The sequence below is a fragment of the Schistocerca serialis genome, chromosome 12, assembly GCF_023864345.2.
Source record: "Schistocerca serialis cubense isolate TAMUIC-IGC-003099 chromosome 12, iqSchSeri2.2, whole genome shotgun sequence".
Lineage (NCBI taxonomy): Eukaryota > Metazoa > Arthropoda > Insecta > Orthoptera > Acrididae > Schistocerca > Schistocerca serialis.
Genome location: NC_064649.1, coordinates 88,632,167 through 88,650,494, shown reverse-complemented (window position 1 = coordinate 88,650,494; position 18,328 = coordinate 88,632,167).

Sequence of the window (18,328 nt, the reverse complement as noted above, 5' to 3'; positions counted from 1 at the left end):
GCCCTCCAGGAAACGAAGCTACGCCCATGCGATCAAATTGCCTTGGCACACTACACCTCTGTGCGTTTTGACCTACCCCCTGTGGTAGGTATCCCAGCTCATGGAGGGGTTATGTTGCTGGTCCGGGATGATATTTACTACGATCCCATCACGTTGCACACCGGCCTGCAGGCAGTTGCCATCCGCATTACTCTCCCCACTTTTACGTTTTCCTTTTGTACCGTTTACACTCCATCGTCATCTGCCGTTACCAGGGCAGACGTGATGCAACTTATTGCTCAGCTACCTGCACCATTTTTGTTAACTGGAGACTTCAATGCCCACCATCCCCTTTGGGGCTCTCCAGCATCCTGCCCGAGGGGCTCCTTGTTAGCAGACCTTTTCAACCAGCTCGATCTTGTCTGCCTCAATACTGGCGCCCCTACTTTTCTTTCGGACACATCTCACACCTATTCCCATTTAGACCTCTCTATATGTACTCCCCAACTTGCACGCCGGTTTGAGTGGTATGCACTTTCTGATACATATTCGAGCGACCACTTCCCGTGTGTTATCCATCTCCTGCAGCATACCCCCTCTCCGTGCTTCTCTAATTGGACCATCTCCAAGGCAGACTGGGGGCTCTTCTCTTCCAGGGCGACCTTTCAGGATCAAACCTTTACAAGCTGCGATCGTCAGGTCGCACACCTCACGGAAGTCATTCTCGCTGCTGCTGAATATTCCATCCCTCACCCTCCTTCTTCTCCACGTCGCGTACCGGTCCCCTGGTGGACCGCGGCATGTAGAGACGCTTTACGTGCTCGTCGACGTGCTTTACGCACATTTAAACGCCACCCTACAGTGGCGAATTGTATCAATTATAAACGATTACGTGCTCAGTGTCGTCGTATTATCAAAGAAAGCAAGAAAGCCAGCTGGGCTGCTTTCACAAGCACCTTCAACAGTTTTACTCCTTCTTCTGTTGTCTGGGGTAGCGTGCGCCGGCTATCTGGCACTAAGGTCCACTCACCAGTTTCTGGCTTGAAGGTCGCGAATGACGTCCTTGTAGCCCCTGAGGCTGTCTCCAATGCCTTCGGCCGCTTTTTCGCAGAGGTTTCGAGCTCCGCTCATTACCACCCTGCCTTCCTCCCCCACAAACAGGCAGAGGAGGCTAGGCCACCTAACTTCCGCTCCTCGAATTGTGAAAGTTATAATGCCCCATTCACCATGCGGGAACTCGAAAACGCACTTGGCCGATCACGGTCCTCTGCTCCAGGGCCAGATTCTATTCATATTCAGATGCTGAAGAACCTTTCTCCTGCGGGTAAAGGTTTTCTTCTTCGTACTTACAATCGCATCTGGATTGAGGGACATGTTCCCGCATGCTGGCGCGAGTCTATTGTTGTCCCGATTCCTAAGCCGGGGAAGGACAAGCACTTTCCTTCCAGTTATCGACCTATCTCGCTTACCAGCTGTGTCTGTAAAGTGATGGAGCGAATGGTTAACTCTCGATTGGTTTGGCTGCTCGAGTCTCGACGCCTACTTACCAATGTACAATGTGGATTTCGTAGGCGCCGCTCTGCTGTTGACCATCTGGTTACCTTGTCGACCTTCATTATGAATAACTTCTTGCGGAAGCGCCCGACCGCGGCTGTGTTCTTTGATTTGGAGAAGGCTTACGACACCTGTTGGAAGGTGGGCATTCTCCGCACCATGCATACATGGGGCCTTCGCGGTCGCCTCCCTCTTTTTATTCGTTCCTTTTTAATGGATCGACAGTTCAGGGTACGTGTGGGTTCTGTCCTGTCCGATACCTTTCGCCAGGAGAATGGGGTGCCACAGGGCTCAGTCTTGAGCGTCGCTCTCTTCGCCATCGCGATCAATCCAATAATGGATTGCCTCCCAGCTGATGTATCAGGCTCCCTCTTCGTGGACGATTTTACCATCTATTGCAGCGCGCAGTGTACACGTGTCCTGGAGCGCTGTCTTCAGCGTTCTCTTGACCGTCTTTACTCCTGGAGTGTCGCCAATGGCTTCCGTTTTTCTGCCGAGAAGACGGTCTGTATTAACTTCTGGCGCTACAAAGAGTTTCTCCCACCGTCCTTACGACTCGGTCCCGTTGCTCTCCCAATCGTGGAGACAACCAAATTTTTAGGCCTTACATTTGACAGGAAACTTAGCTGGTCTCCACATGTGTCATATTTGGCCGCCCGTTGTACCCGTTCTTTAAATGTCCTCCGTGTTCTCAGTGGTCTGTCGTGGGGAGCGGATCGAACCGTCCTACTTCGTCTATATCGGTCGATCGTCCGCTCCAAGCTGGATTATGGGAGCTTCGTATACTCCTCTGCACGGCCATCCATCTTACGCCGCCTCAACTCCATACAACATCGGGGTTTACGACTTGCGATCGGAGCATTTTATACCAGTCCCGTAGAGAGTCTTCATGCTGACGCTGGCGAATTGCCACTCACCTACCGGCGCGATATACTGCTTTGTCGGTATGCCTGTCGGCTACTGTCAATGCCCGACCATCCGTCTTATCGTTCCTTTTTTGACGACTCTCTTGACCGTCAATACGGGTTGTATGTCTCTGCCCTGCTACCCCCTGGAGTTCGCTTTCGTCGCCTCCTTCACCACCTTAATTTTTCACTCCCTGCAACCTTTCGAGTGGGCGAGAGCCGCACGCCACCTTGGCTCCAGGCTCAGGTCCGCGTTCACCTTGACCTCAGCTCGCTCCCAAAAGAGGTCACCCCCGGTTCGGTCTACCACTCCCGTTTTTTGGAACTTCGTTCGAAGTTCATCGACATGACTTTCATTTATACAGATGGCTCTAAGACCAATGACGGGGTCGGGTGTTCCTTTATTGTCGAGGCACAAAGTTTCAAATACCGGCTCCATGGCCATTGTTCTGTCTTCACAGCTGAGCTCTTTGCCCTCTACCAGGCTGTTCTTTACATCTGCCGCCACCGACATTCTGCTTATGTCATCTGCTCAGATTCCCTGAGCGCCATCCAGAGCCTCAGTGATCCGTACCCGGTTCACCCTTTCGTACACCGGATCCAACGCTCTCTTCAGCAGCTGGTGGACGTCGGTTCTCCAGTTAGCTTTATGTGGGTTCCTGGCCATGTCGGTATCCCTGGGAACGAAGCTGCCGATGCCACGGGCAAGGCTGCGGTCCTCCAGCCTCGGACAGCTTTTTGTTGCGTCCCTTCGTCCGATTTTAGCAGGGTGATTTGTCGGCGCATCTTATCTCTGTGGCACGCCGATTGGGCTGCACTTACCGACAACAAGCTTCGGGCCTTAAAACCTCTTCCCGTGGCTTGGACGTCCTCCTCACGCCCTTCTCGGCGGGAGGAGGTCGTTTTAGCCCGGTTAAGAATTGGACACTGCCGGTTCAGCCATCGCCATCTGCTGACGGCTGCGCCGGCGCCGTTCTGCCCATGTGGGCACTTGCTGACGGTTAGACACATTTTCATGTCCTGTCAAGATCTTAACACACTGCGCCTCGATCTTAACCTGCCAAATACTTTCGATGCCATTTTAGCGGATGACCCACGAGCAGGTGCTCGTGTTCTTCGTTTTATCAATTTGACAAACCTCGCTAAGGACATTTGATGATGCTGTTTTTTAATCCTATGCCTGTCAGTCTGTCTTTTATCGTGTTTTCCCTTTTAGTTGTTGTGGTCAACTTGTGCCTCGCGGTGTATTCTTAGAGTAGTCAGGGCGCTAATGACCATTGAAGTTGTGCGCCCTAAAACCACAAAAAAAAAAAAAAAAAAAACTGACACAATATTTTTAGCGCAACGCAATCTGACTTTCAAAAATCCCTACAAAAAAATGGCCCTGACTAACATTAACCTATGCGTTTCACAAACCGCTTACCTCACAAAAATCTTGGTTACTCGAACTACTGCAATACACCGAGCGCCACTACTGCCAGCTAAATAAAAGATTCAAACTACGGAAGGCACTAACTACTGATAGGCATAGTTAGCAAATGAAAGATTTTGATAGAGAAGAAACAATGTATTTACGTTAATAGTCATCAAAAGTCATAATATATATAGGAGTTCATAACATCCATTCTTACAAATATCAAAACTCCGCCATTTCTCTCTCCACATCCACCACTGCTGGCGGCTCTCCTCCAACTGCGCAACGCTACGCGCTGTTCACATGCAGCTGCCGCTGCCCAACACTACAATGGCGGACAACAATGCAAACTAGCCACAGACTGCACACAGCACAGCCAGTGATTTTCATACAGTGCGCTACGTAACGTTGCCAATAAGAAAACATAAACAGCCTACTTACAGGCACACAAGTACTAATAAAAGCAACTTCTAAAACTTCAACACTCAGCAATGAAGACACTGGGCACACTAATATCCGACTAAGGAATAATCCAGTTGATGCCAGTACAGCGAGGCACTAATTAAATAACAAACAATTAACAAAAGACTGCGCCTCGACGCCTAAACATTCCCTGGGAACATACGCACATGAAAACCTCCTTTATAAAAATTAAACTTCACAACCAGTACAAGATACAAATATAATAAACAAATGGCTGTTAAGGGAACACAGAATTAATAAGGTGGAGCCTCCAGCAATCTGATGGGACACTAATTATAGAGTGAAACCCAGTTTTACAGGTTTAACTTCATATTTCGAACGAAAGGTGCATTCGCTAAAGCGGCGGCGGAACGAGCTACAAAGCTTAACGACCCGAAAGAGTCAGGAACAAAGAGAACAGCAATACTCCCCTTAAGGACGAGATCGAGGCAAACGGCCAGCAACATGGAGTCCGGTCTAACAAATCACAGTTCCACTGGCTACGGGCAAGTCGTCAAGCCCGACTGTACCGGAAAAAATACACTGCGCTCCGCACAACAGTACCATAAATCAACTAGAGCAGCACACTTGCAATTGCATATTAATATTACATAAAAGAATAAAACATAACCTTAAAACAGGAAAGCTCACCAAGAATTTGTTTTTAGCTCAATACTTGAGAATTCATTTAAACACTACAATACACGTGTAAATAAGGTTGTTCCTTGAAATGTCATAGTAACAGCTGAGTATTACATTAAACGGGCAAGACCCCACCAGAACTACACTTTCATGGAATCTGATATACACTCCTGGAAATGGAAAAAAGAACACATTGACACCGGTGTGTCAGACCCACCATACTTGCTCCGGACACTGCGAGAGGGCTGTACAAGCAATGATCACACGCACGGCACAGCAGACACACCAGGAACCGCGGTGTTGGCCGTCGAATGGCGCTAGCTGCGCAGCATTTGTGCACCGCCGCCGTCAGTGTCAGCCAGTTTGCCGTGGCATACGGAGCTCCATCGCAGTCTTCAACACTGGTAGCATGCCGCGACAGCGTGGACGTGAACCGTATGTGCAGTTGACGGACTTTGAGCGAGGGCGTATAGTGGGCATGCGGGAGGCCAGGTGGACGTACCGCCGAATTGCTCAACACGTGGGGCGTGAGGTCTCCACAGTACATCGATGTTGTCGCCAGTGGTCGGCGGAAGGTGCACGTGCCCGTCGACCTGGGACCGGACCGCAGCGACGCACGGATGCACGCCAAGACCGTAGGATCATACGCAGTGCCGTACGGGACCGCACCGCCACTTCCCAGCAAATTAGGTACACTGTTGCTCCTGGGGTATCGGCGAGGACCATTCGCAACAGTCTCCATGAAGCTGGGCTACGGTCCCGCACACCGTTAGGCCGTCTTCCGCTCACGCCCCAACATCGTGCAGCCCGCCTCCAGTGGTGTCGCGACAGGCGTGAATGGAGGGACGAATGGAGGCGTGTCGTCTTCAGCGATGAGAGTCGCTTCTGCCTTGGTGCCAATGATGGTCGTATGCGTGTTTGGCGCCGTGCAGGTGAGCGCCACAATCAGGACTGCATACGACCGAGGCACACAGGGCCAACACCCGGCATCATGGTGTGGGGAGCGATCTCCTACACTGGCCGTACACCACCGGTGATCGTCGAGGGGACACTGAATAGTGCACGGTACATCCAAACCGTCATCGAACCCATCGTTCTACCATTCCTAGACCGGCAAGGGAACTTGCTGTTCCAACAGGACAATGCACGTCCGCATGTATCCCGTGCCACCCAACGTGCTCTAGAAGGTGTAAGTCAACTACCCTGGCCAGCAAGATCTCCGGATCTGTCCCCCATTGAGCATGTTTGGGACTGGATGAAGCGTCGTCTCACGCGGTCTGCACGTCCAGCACGAACGCTGGTCCAACTGAGGCGCCAGGTGGAAATGGCATGGCAAGCCGTTCCACAGGACTACATCCAGCATCTCTACGATCGTCTCCATGGGAGAATAGCAGCCTGCATTGCTGCGAAGGGTGGATATACACTGTACTAGTGCCGACATTGTGCATGCTCTGTTGCCTGTGTCTATGTGCCTGTGGTTCTGTCAGTGTGATCATGTGATGTATCTGACCCCAGGAGTGTGTCAATAAAGTTTCCCCTTCCTGGGACAATGAATTCACGGTGTTCTTATTTCAATTTCCAGGAGTGTATTTACAACAAGAAATGTATATCTAGAAAAACAAAACTAAAACACTACACCACAGTCGTATGGTCAGAATGTTTATATGGATCTAACGATGAACTATAAGATGGACAAACTAGAGGTACTGGAAAGAAGGATTATTAGAAAAATAATGGGTGCAATGAAAACTGCAGATGGTTGGAAAATAAGAAGTAATGAGAAGATCTACAAAAATATAGAGAAAATATCTGAAGTAATGGCCAAACGAAGATAAGCCTTTTTTGGACATCTCTACCGAATGGATGGAAATAGACTAACAAACTGTATTTCTGGAAGAAGAAATCGACAATAGCATGGATTACAGAAGTAAGAAAAGATCTTGAAAGAAACAACATTAAAGAATCAGAAATAGCAGAAAGAAACCGTTTTAAAAACAATATAATACTAAATTTGGAAGGCTTTCAAAGCAGAAGAAATAAAAAATCGGGAACATGGACACAACAAAGGAAGAAGAGGAACTGAAGTTGGTAACGTGATCCTAGTTGGTCAATACGATAAAAAAAAAAAAAAAATAAAAAAAACAGTACTCAATCATGCAGATCTACAACCGGCAGTACATTTACGATGAGAAGTTGATATTTTTATAGCCGATATTACCCATTCCATTATGTATCGATACGCCTTTAGGTATGTCGTGTACCGATTATGATTTTCTATAAACATCGATACATCGGTTTCCCGATTTTTTTAAAAAATATCAACATTCCTAGTTCGTAGATGCGCAACGAAATTCCAGTGCGCGCGCGAGATCGTTAGTAAACATGGGAACCGAAGAGCGCCGTCCCAACACAGCCATTGTCTTTGATGTGCCGGCGCTGCCCTAAACTTGATCGTTGTCGTGCAGAGCGGCGCGGTCTGACGTCCCCACCGGCCATTCAGAGCTGTGGCGAACCTCATTTCTCGGTTTTGCGCGGCGCGGATGCACGTAGCTTCAATTTCCTTTGTATCGGGAAACAAACCGTCGCTTTCCGTCGACACTGAGCGTCCCATGAAAGGCTTGATGAGCCCTAATTGTTTGGCCTGACTCCAGCTATACAGTGTGAAAACGAAATAGCCGGTATCTGCTGAAACAACAGAGAAAATGCGACTGAAGACTTTTAAGAGAGAGACTCCGTACCTACAGAGTGATTATAATTAAAGTCCTAGTTCCCAAAAAAAAAAAAAAAAAAAAAAAAAAAAAAAAAAAAAAAAAAAAAAAACCTCTGTTTAGAATGGAATCAGATTTGAACAGAGTATTATTGATGGAGAAGGAAATATTTTGGGAACAAAAAAAAAAAAAGCTAAATTTTACTTCTACATAGCGCTGTAAGCGTCGTAACGTTAACGGCTTTCGCTGAAAATGATAGACGAATCTAATACAATGGCTATGGTGTGAGTTGGACATTAAACTAACCGTAATGTGCGATGTGCATGACCCAGTGTGAGATTCATGTCGGGTCTCCAGCCGGAACACATCGAAATCTGGACACAATATTCCGGCGGTTCACCTGGCCGCCATCTTCAGGTGAGTAAGCCGTCGCCAAGTTTGGCATTCAACGGTTGCGGCACCATTAATTAGGTAAGCCCATCCAACACGGCACCGCCCAACATCAGATGAGAAAAATCGATTTTTAGGTGTCCTGCTGCCAAAAACCAAAAAAAAACGCATTAATGCCATCGGTTTCTTAATTGTCCTGAGGTCAAAAACCGCGTAAAAAGGAACAGTGACATCGGTTTCTAGTTATCGTAAACCTGCGGCAAGACACGTTCAATATGCTGTCCACCGCTCTCTGCCACATTATGAATTCGAGGAAAAAAAAGAATGAAAAAAAGCAGCTCGGAGTGTCTCAGAGATCACGTTCAGAATACGTTGCACAATGTGTTCTTTCAATTCAGCTACGGTCGCAGGTTCGAATCCTGCCTCGGGCATGGATGTGTGTGATGTCCTTCGGTTTAAGTAGTTCTAAGTTCTAGGGGACTGATGACCTCAGATGTTAAGTCCCACAGTGCTCAGAGCCATTTGAACCATTTTTCAATTCAGCTAGGTTTGTCATCGGAGCTGTAAACACACCATCTTTTAGATAACCCTACAGCCAGAATCATACGGATTACGATCTGGTGATAGAGACGGCCAGGCTGTTGGGAAATGACAGCTGATAGTTCAAGCATTTCGGAAATGCCTCTGCAGCAGCCGGTTCACTGGCTGTGCAATGTGCTGAGGGGCGCCATCCTGCATGAAAGTGATCCCACCCACGCATTCGCGCTGTTGGAAGGCTGGAATGACTCACATAGCGTCTACCAGAGACGGTGCAGATCATAGGACCCACAGGACTCATCTCCTCGAAAAAATACGGCCCTACGATAAGCGACGCCGTCGACCCGCACCACACAAGTACCCTTACAGACTGAAGTGGCAGCGGTTGATATGCGTGCGGATTTTCCGTTGCCCATACTCTGCAACTCTGCGTATTTACATGTACTGAAAGATGTAAATGGGCTTCATTTGTCCACAGAATGTTCCACGGCCATTCATTTCCGAGTTCCATGCGAGAAAGGATTTCCAGAGCGATGGCAGATGAGCGGGAAGCAACTCCTGCGTGGGTAGCAGTGTAGGATGTTCAATAAGTAATGCAACACATTTTTTTTCTGAAACAGGGGTTGTTTTATTCAGCATTGAAATACACCAGGTTATTCCCCAATCTTTTAGCTACACAACACTATTTTTCAACGTAATCTCCATTCAATGCTACGGCCTTATGCCACCTTGAAATGAGGGCCTGTATGCCTGCACGGTACCATTCCACTGGTCGATGTCGGAGCCAACGTCGTACTGCATCAATAATTTCTTCATCATCCGCGTAGTGCCTCCCACGGATTGCGTCCTTCATTGGGCCAAACATATGGAAATCCGACGGTGCGAGATCGGGGCTGTAGGGTGCATGAGGAAGAACAGTCCGCTGAAGTTTTGAGCTCCTCTCGGGTGCGAAGACTTGTGTGAGGTCTTGCGTTGTCATGAAGAAGGAGAAGTACGGTCAGATTTTTGTGCCTACGAACACGCTGAAGTCGTTTCTTCAATTTCTGAAGAGTAGCACAATACACTTCAGAGTTGATCGTTTGCCCATGGGGAAGGACATCGAACAGAATAACCCCTTCAGCGTCCCAGAAGACTGTAACCATGACTTTACCGGCTGAGGATATGGCTTTAAACTTTTTCTTGGTAGGGGAGTGGGTGTGGCGCCACTCCATTGATTGCCGTTTTGTTTCAGGTTCGAAGTGATGAACCCATGTTTCATCGCCTGTAACAATCTTTGACAAGAAATTGTCACCCTCAGCCACATGACGAGCAAGCAATTCCGCACAGATGGTTCTCCTTTGCTCTTTATGATGTTCGGTTAGACAACGAGGGACCTAGCGGGAACAAACCTTTGAATATCCCAACTGGTGAACAATTGTGGCAGCACTACCAACAGAGATGTCAAGTTGAGCACTGAGTTGTTTGATGGTGATCCGTCGATCATCTCGAACGAGTGTGTTCGCACGCTCCGCCATTGCAGGAGTCACAGCTGTGCACGGCCGGCCCGCACGCGGGAGATCAGACAGTCTTGCTTGACCTTGCGGCGATGATGACACACGCTTTGCCCAACGACTCACCGTGCTTTTGTCCACTGCCAGATCGCCGTAGACATTCTGCAAGCGCCTATGAATATCTGAGATGCCCTGGTTTTCCGCCAAAGGAAACTCGATCACTGCTCGTTGTTTGCAACGCACATCCGTTACAGACGCCATTTTAACAGCTCCGTACAGCGCTGCCACCTGTCAGAAGTCAATGAAACTATACGAGACGAAGCGGGAATGTTTGAAAATATTCCACAAGAAATTTCCGGTTTTTTCAACCAAAATTGGCTGAGAAAAAAAATGTGTTGCATTACTTATTGAACTGCCCTCGTACAATTTTATTCACCGTGCTGTCAGGCGTGTCCGAAGTTCGGGCAACTCCCCCGTGCCCTGTATGTTGCAGACCACTGCCCCGCCCCTCTTGCAACGCTGTGGCCATACCTTCTGCTGACGTCGCATCAGTTGGTTTCCTCCCTCCGCCCCACTGCACTTCCAAAGAAGCTGTCTTTTTGAGTTCCGTAATCATTTTGTCCATATCCTTGGCAGACATCGGACCAACGCCTTTTTTTTATATATATAGAAACTTCTGCAGTCATATTTCTTGCAAAAATTTACCAGCAGCGGGCGATCCTGCTGTGAGACAGTCATGCCGAGCATCTCAGGTGCAAGCTGACGAACAGCTGCGTTCCCTGCTTATTATACGGGGGCTGTCCAGAAAGTAAGTTACGATCAGTCGCGAAATGGAAACGACTATGAAAATCCGATAAAGCTTTGCAAAGATGTGTTGGGCAGTGTCTCTAGTATGACTCTAGGTAGAATTATGTCGCTCTTTTCATTTCTGAGCTCTTAGTGCGCGCGTAAAGATGTTACAGAAAATGGTGTCTCCCGCCAAGTACGAGGGCCTGCTGAGAATTTTCCCCTGAAGCTATGCAACCAACATTACACAACTGTCGTGCGGTTTCTTCTTCAAGACAATTCTCAGCCTCATTCTGCAGGGGCAATGAAGATGTTCCTGCATCGTTGCAATTGGAAATGTTTGGTTACCCACAATACAGCCCGTAATTGTCTCCCACTGAGTTTCATCTCTGCTCAAACGAACCGCCGGCTATGGAGACAACATTTTGGCACAGACAGCGAGCTTTAGGCCAGCGTAGAGAATTGGCGGAAAGCACTGGCGGCTGCCTTCTATGATGAGGGTATTGGAAAGTTGGTACAACGCTACGACGAATGTCTGAGTCAGAACGGCGACTACGTAGAGAAGTAGCTGAAAGGTGTAGCTAACTGTTACAGATGAAACATTTCTGATTTTCACTGTGATTTTCATTTCGCGATCAATCGTAACTTACTTTCTGGACAGCCCTCGTATTTTGGGCATTCTGCCACTTATACTGCCTTCTAAAAGTGAAATTCTAGTTAATTTTTTCTCCTTTTTCAGTAGTAGTCTGTTCTAATCTATGCTACGCTACTAGATGCTATTTGAAACGTGTTATATAGTAGGTAGCTTATCGATACTGCCGGAGCCGTCGTCTAGGATACCCTCCTGCGGTCGCAGCGAGCGGCGCTTTGAACATCGCCTGCAATAAAAGGCCTCCAGGCAAGCGACCAATCTAGACCGCCAGGACGGTGTTGTAAGGACCGGACACCTGGACACCAAGTCCACACTTCATGATTACCTCTAATCGCAAGTTGGTATGAACGCTACACCTACTTGTTGTCTAATCTCTACCGGCAAACTTCCAATGTACTTAGACGCACGCCCGTGTCGGGTTTCTGCTTATAGTTAGCCGCGTCTGCCGCATGTGGTCAACAGTGTAGCATTTCTTTACCCGCAAGTTGAGCACAATATTTTTATTTAAAATGCTCTTCTGTCCAGGGGTGTGTTTAGGCCTAAGGTAACTAGGGGGCTGATTTTAACAGGCTGCTTATAAAGCCACGTGCTAGTGTTCTAGCAGTAGTGCACACCAGAAGATGCTGAGGAAGATCCCAGCAGAGGGGTCGAAACGACGATCATTTTAGAAGAATCATGACGCGGCCTAATAACCCAGTTACAACGGCCACTAAAGCCTGCAGACTTACACAAAGGAAATTATTTTTAAAGCGGCGTTTTACGTGTCCATTCGATAGAGTGGTCGCAATCCAGCAGCGGCTCAGTAGCGCTGAATGCTTGACTGTCCAATCTGATGCCGTCGTTACTGCATACCTGGTTATTCTCCGAGTTTTATTGTACCTGTTAACATATGACGATAAAACGGATATCAGAGTGGACTACTCTGCCACTGCCCGATCTAATGAGCACGTAAAACTTCGCCTTAAACATAATTTCCGTTGTATCGGGAAACAAACTGATGCTTTCCGTCGACACTGAGCGTCCCATGAAAGATGTGATGAGTCTGACATCTGACTCGAGCTACGCAGTGTGAAAACAAAATTGCCAGTATCTGCTGCAAAAGAATTTTGTATTTGTACACTACTGGACATTAAAATTGCTACACCAAGAAGAGATGGAGATGATAAACGGGTATTCATTGGACAAATATATTATATTAGAAGTGCCATGCGATTACATTTTCACGCAAATTGGGTGCATAGATCCTGAGAAATCAGTACCCAGAACAACCACATCTGGCCGTAATAACGGCCTTGATACGCCTGGGCATTGAGTCAAACAGAACTTGGATGGCGTGTACAGGTACAGCTGCCCATGCAGCTTCACCACGACACCACAGTTCATCATGAGTAGTGACTGTCGTACTGTCACGAGCCAGTTGCTTGGCCACCATTGACCAGACGTTTTCAATTGGTGAGAGATCTGGAGAATGTGCTGGCCAGGGCAACAGCCGAACATTTTCTGTATCCAGAAAGGCGCGTACAGGACCTGCAACATGTGGTCGTGCATTATCCTGCTGAAATGTAGGGTTTCGCAGGGATCGAATGAAGGGTAGAGCCAGGGGTCGTAACACATCTGAAATGTAACGTCCACCGTTCAAAGTGCCGTCAATGCGAACAAGAGGTGACCGAGACGTGTAACCAATGGCACCCCATACCATCAAGCCGGGTGATACGCCAGTTGGGCGATGAAGAATACACGCTTCCAATGTGCGTTCACCGCGATGTCGCCAAACACGGATGCGACCATCATGATGCTGTAAACAGAACCTGGATTCACCCGAAAAAATGACATTTTGCCATTCGTGCACCCAGGTTCGTCGTTGAGTACACCATTGCAGACACTGCTGTCTGTGATGCAGCGTCAAGGGTAACCGCAGCCACGGTCCATGCAGCTTCAAACGACGCCGAACTGTTCCTGTAGATGGTTGTTGTCTTGCAAACGTCCCCATCTGTTGACTCAGGGATCGAGACGTGGCTGCACGATCCGTTACAGCCATGCCGATAAGATGCCTGTCATCTCGACTGCTAGTGATACGAGGCCGTTAGCATCCAGCACGGCGTTCCGTATTACACTCCTGAACCCACCGATTCCATATTCTGCTAACAGTCATTGGATCTCGACCAACGCGAGCATCAATGTCGCGGTACGATAAACCACAGCCGACCGAAGTGGCCGAGCGGTTCTGGGCGCTAGAATCTGGAACCACGCGACCGCTACGGTCGCAGGTTCGAATCCTGCCTCGGGCGTGGATGTGTGTGATGTCCTTAGGTTATTTAGGTTTAAGTTGTTCTAAGTTCTAGGGGACTGATGACCTTAGAAGTTAAGTCCCATAGTGCTCAGAGCCATTTGAACCATTTTGATAAACCGCAATCGCGATAGGCTACAATCTGACCTTTATCAAAGTCGGAAACGTGATGGTACGCGTTTCTCCTCCTTACACGCTTCACCAGGCAACGCCTGTCAACTGCTGTTTGTGTATGAGAAATCGGTTTTAAACTTTCCTGATGTCAGCTCGTTGTAGGTGTCGCCACCGGCGTCAACCTTGTGTGAATGCTCTGAAAAGCTAATCATTTGCACATCACAGCATGTCCTTCCTGTCGGTTAAATGTCGCGTCTGTAGCACATCATCATCGTGGTGTAGCAATTTTAATGGCCAATAATGTATTAAATCGTTGGCAGCAAGCCAAATAAAACAGAAACTCCAGTCCTTTCCACCATACTGACGGTATTTTTCCTTTTACAGATCGCGCTCCGGCGGCTGCTAGAGTGCGGAACGCAGTGCGTGCATCTGATGGCCCAGACGCGTTTCGCCGCAGTGTGGCAGGAAGCGGCGTCCTCAGGAAGGGGAATAATTGTGCGCCACCTGCGCTCCCCCTGCTGATTCGCAATCTGCCTCTCACCGCGGCTAGCAGACTTCTGGCAGCTGCGGCTGTCTGCGTCTGCTTCTGTCTGGGGGTGGGGGGGGCGGAATGGCACAGCAGCTAGAGCAGGCGGCTGTCAGCCCGCTGTCACCAGGGGGGAAGTGGAGGTGCGCGAGAGGCGCCACGCCCGCTGTCTAATTACATTCCCCCCTCCACTCCCTCCTCCACCTCCACCTACAAGCAGGCAGTGCCAGGGTGATCGCTACAGGCGAACTAAGCCGCCGTAGTTGAGCCAGCCTTACTCACGGCTGGCGAGGAGATAGATACCCTGCCCGTCCAAGGTTCGCTATGTCGGAGCTTTCTTCATCATGTTCTTCACATCCGATAAGAATTTGATTTGCAAGTCCCTTGCTGGTAAAGCACTATTTTTGGAACAGGTAATCTGTACGAAGTTTTTCCCAGTTGTGCGGGATAATTATTTATTTGTGCTTTCTGCTACCAGTCACTTTTATTTGTTTTATGTTTACTCTAACACAATACAACGCGTTTCGAACCTGTTCTTTTCATCACCAGGCGGTGATACATACATACATACAGAGAAATGTTACTTAAAAATAAATTATCTTAATCTTGACAGGCGAAATTCCCTCAGACTTCAAGAAGAATATAATAATTCCAATCCCAAAGAAAGCAGGTGTTGACAGATGTGAAAATTACCGAACTATCAGTTTAATAAGTCACAGCTGCAAAATACTAACGCGAATTCTTTACAGACGAATGGAAAAACTGGTAGAAGCCGACCTCGGGGAAGATCAGTTTGGATTCCGTAGAAATGTTGGAACACGTGAGGCAATACTGACCCTACGACTTATCTTAGAAGAAAGATTAAGGAAAGGCAAACCTACGTTTTTAGCATTTGTAGACTTAGAGAAAACTTTTGACAATGTTGACTGGAATACTCTCTTTCAAATTCTGAAGGTGGCAGGGGTAAAATACAGGGAGCGAAAGGCTATTTACAATTTGTACAGAAACCAGATGGCAGTTGTAAGAGTTGAGGGGCATGAAAGGGAAGCATTGGTTGGGAAGGGAGTTAGACAGGGTTGTAGCTTATCCCCGATGTTATTCAATCTGTATAATGAGCAAGCAGTAAAGGAAAAAAAAGAAAAATTTAGAGTAGGAATCAAAATCCATGGAGAAGAAATAAAAACTTTGAGGTTCGCCGATGACATTGTAATTCTGTCAGAGACAGCAAAGGACCTGGAAGAGCAGCTGAACGGAATGGACAGTGTCTTGAAAGAAGGATATAAGGTGAACATCAACAAAAGCAAAATGAGGATAATGGAATGTAGTGGAATTAAATCGGGTGATGCTGAGGGTATTAGATTAGGAAACGAGACACTTAAAGTAGAAAATGAGTTTTGCTATGTTGGGAGCAAATTAACTGATGATGGTCGAAGTAGAGAGAATATAAAATGTAGAGTGGCAATGGCACGGAAAGCGTTTCTGAAGAAAAGAAATTTGTTAACATCGAGTATAGATTTAAGTGTCAGGAAGTCATTTCTGAAAGTATTCGTATGGAGTGTAGCCATGTATGGAAGTGAAACATGGACGATAAATAGTTTGGACAAGAAGAGAATAGAAGCTTTCGAAATGTGGTGCTACAGAAGAATGCTGAAGATTAGATGGGTAGATCACATAACTAATGAGGAGGTATTGAATAGAATTAGGGAGAAGAGAAATTTGTGGCACACCTTGACTAGAAGAGGGGATCGGCTGGTAGGACACGTTCTGAGGCATCAAGGGATCACCAATTTAGTATTGGAGAGCAACGTGGACGGTAAAAATCGTAGAGGAAGACCAAGAGGTGAATACACTAAGTAGATTCAGAAGGATGTAGGTTGCATCAAACCAGTCTTAGGACTGAAGACCACAACAACAACAACAAAACAATAACATAATACTACGCGTTTCGAACATGTTCTGTTCATCAACAGGCGTTGATACATACATACATACATACAGAGAAATGTTAGTTAAAAATAAATTGTCTTAAACTAAATTTACCAAGAAATTTTTGCCCATTGTTCGTTACTGTACTGGCTAGTGTGGCATTTGGAGGGGTGGGCGGTAGTGGGTGACCAGAGATCGATGTCAGTGATGTCTCCTGCCGGTTTTTATTGTTGTTGGTTATGTATGAGATCACAGCCTGTATAAGATGCGGATGGTTTCGCATCAGTTGTGTGTTGCGAAAATCGTGAGAAAGGCTTTTATGACAGTTGATCACTTACGATTTTATCGCCTTGTAGCTTTACTTGCATCATCGGTGAAATGGCGGAGCTGTTGAGTAACATTACACTACTGTTCTTCGTCACTGTTTTCCGACGTAATTGTTTCGACATACATGTAAACAATATGCACTTACTACAAGATGGCGGACTTGTAGCATTTGAGTCAGTATCAGTCATCGAGATTTTGTATCGATTTTCTTGGTACTGACAGATTTGTAGTCGTTTATTTACATTGACATATCTTGAATCTATTGAGTTACAACTGGCTTAAGACTGTTGAAGAATTCTGATTGTTTGAATTCGGTAATCTCATTGACAATGTTATCTCCATGTTTTGTATTACGAATGAAAATTTACATTTCTTCTATGATAATCATTCTTTTACTTTTTCCTATTTTGTGTGCAATTTCGACTTTGTCTTTGATTTTCAAAATGTGGACTGTGTCTTTAAAGTGAGTTGCTACTGCTGATTTGTTACATTTATCAAGTCTGTAGTGGTCTAAATGTTATTTGAATCGAATTTTTCCTTGTTTATTTTTCTGCCTCACCTGGACGTTTTTTCACAGTAAACCATTAAAAAATCTACATGTCAACTCTGCATTTCACCGTTAAGTGCGTGGTAGAGGGTCATCGAACCACCTTCAAGCTATTTCTCTACCGTTCCACTTCCGGAAGGCGCTCGGGGAAGAACAGCACTTAAATCTTTCCGTGCTAGCTCTGATTTCTCAGGCCGGCCGAAGTGGCCGAGTTGTTCTAGGCGCTACAGTCTGGAGCCGCGTGTCCGCTACGGTCGCAGGCTCGAATCCTGCCCCGGGCATGGATGTGTGTGATGTCCTTAGGTTAGTTAGGTTTAAGTAGTTGTACGATCTAGGGGACTGATGACCTCAGAAGTTAAGTCCCACAGTACTCAGAGCCATTTTCTGATTCCTCTTATATTATTATGGCGATTGTTTCTCCCTACGCAAGTGGGCGCCAACGGGATATTTTTGCAATCTGAGGAAAAATTGGATGATTTAAATTTCGTGAAAACATTTCGTCGCAACGAAAAACGCTTTAAATTTAATGACTGGCACCCCAACTCGCGCATCATATGCGTGTCTCTCTCTCTCTCTCTCTCTCTCTCTCCCTCCCCCCCTCCCCCCCAATTTCTCAGTAATACTAAACGAGGTGCCCATCTTTGACCTTTTTCGATGGATTTCCTCCGTCTACCGTATCTGGTAAAGGTACCATACAGCACACAAATACCCTAGCAGAGGATAAACAAGTGTAGTGCAGGCAGTCTCTTTAGCACGCGTACCACGCAGGGGGCCCGGTTTCGATTCCCGGCAGGGGACTGGGTGTTGTGTGTCCATCATTTTCATCTTCATTGACTCGCAAGTCGCCGGTATGGCGTCACCTAAAAAGGACTTGCAATACGGCGGCCGAACTCCCCCGAATGGGGCCTCGCGACCAATAGTGCCATACGATCATTTCCATTTCTCCAGTCTTTTTAGCAAACCTGTTGCACCTTCTATGTGTTCTGCCAATAAAACGCAATCTTTGCTTCGCCTGCCTCACAACACTATCTACGTGATGATTACAATTTAAGTTATTCATAACTGTAATCTCGAATTATTTA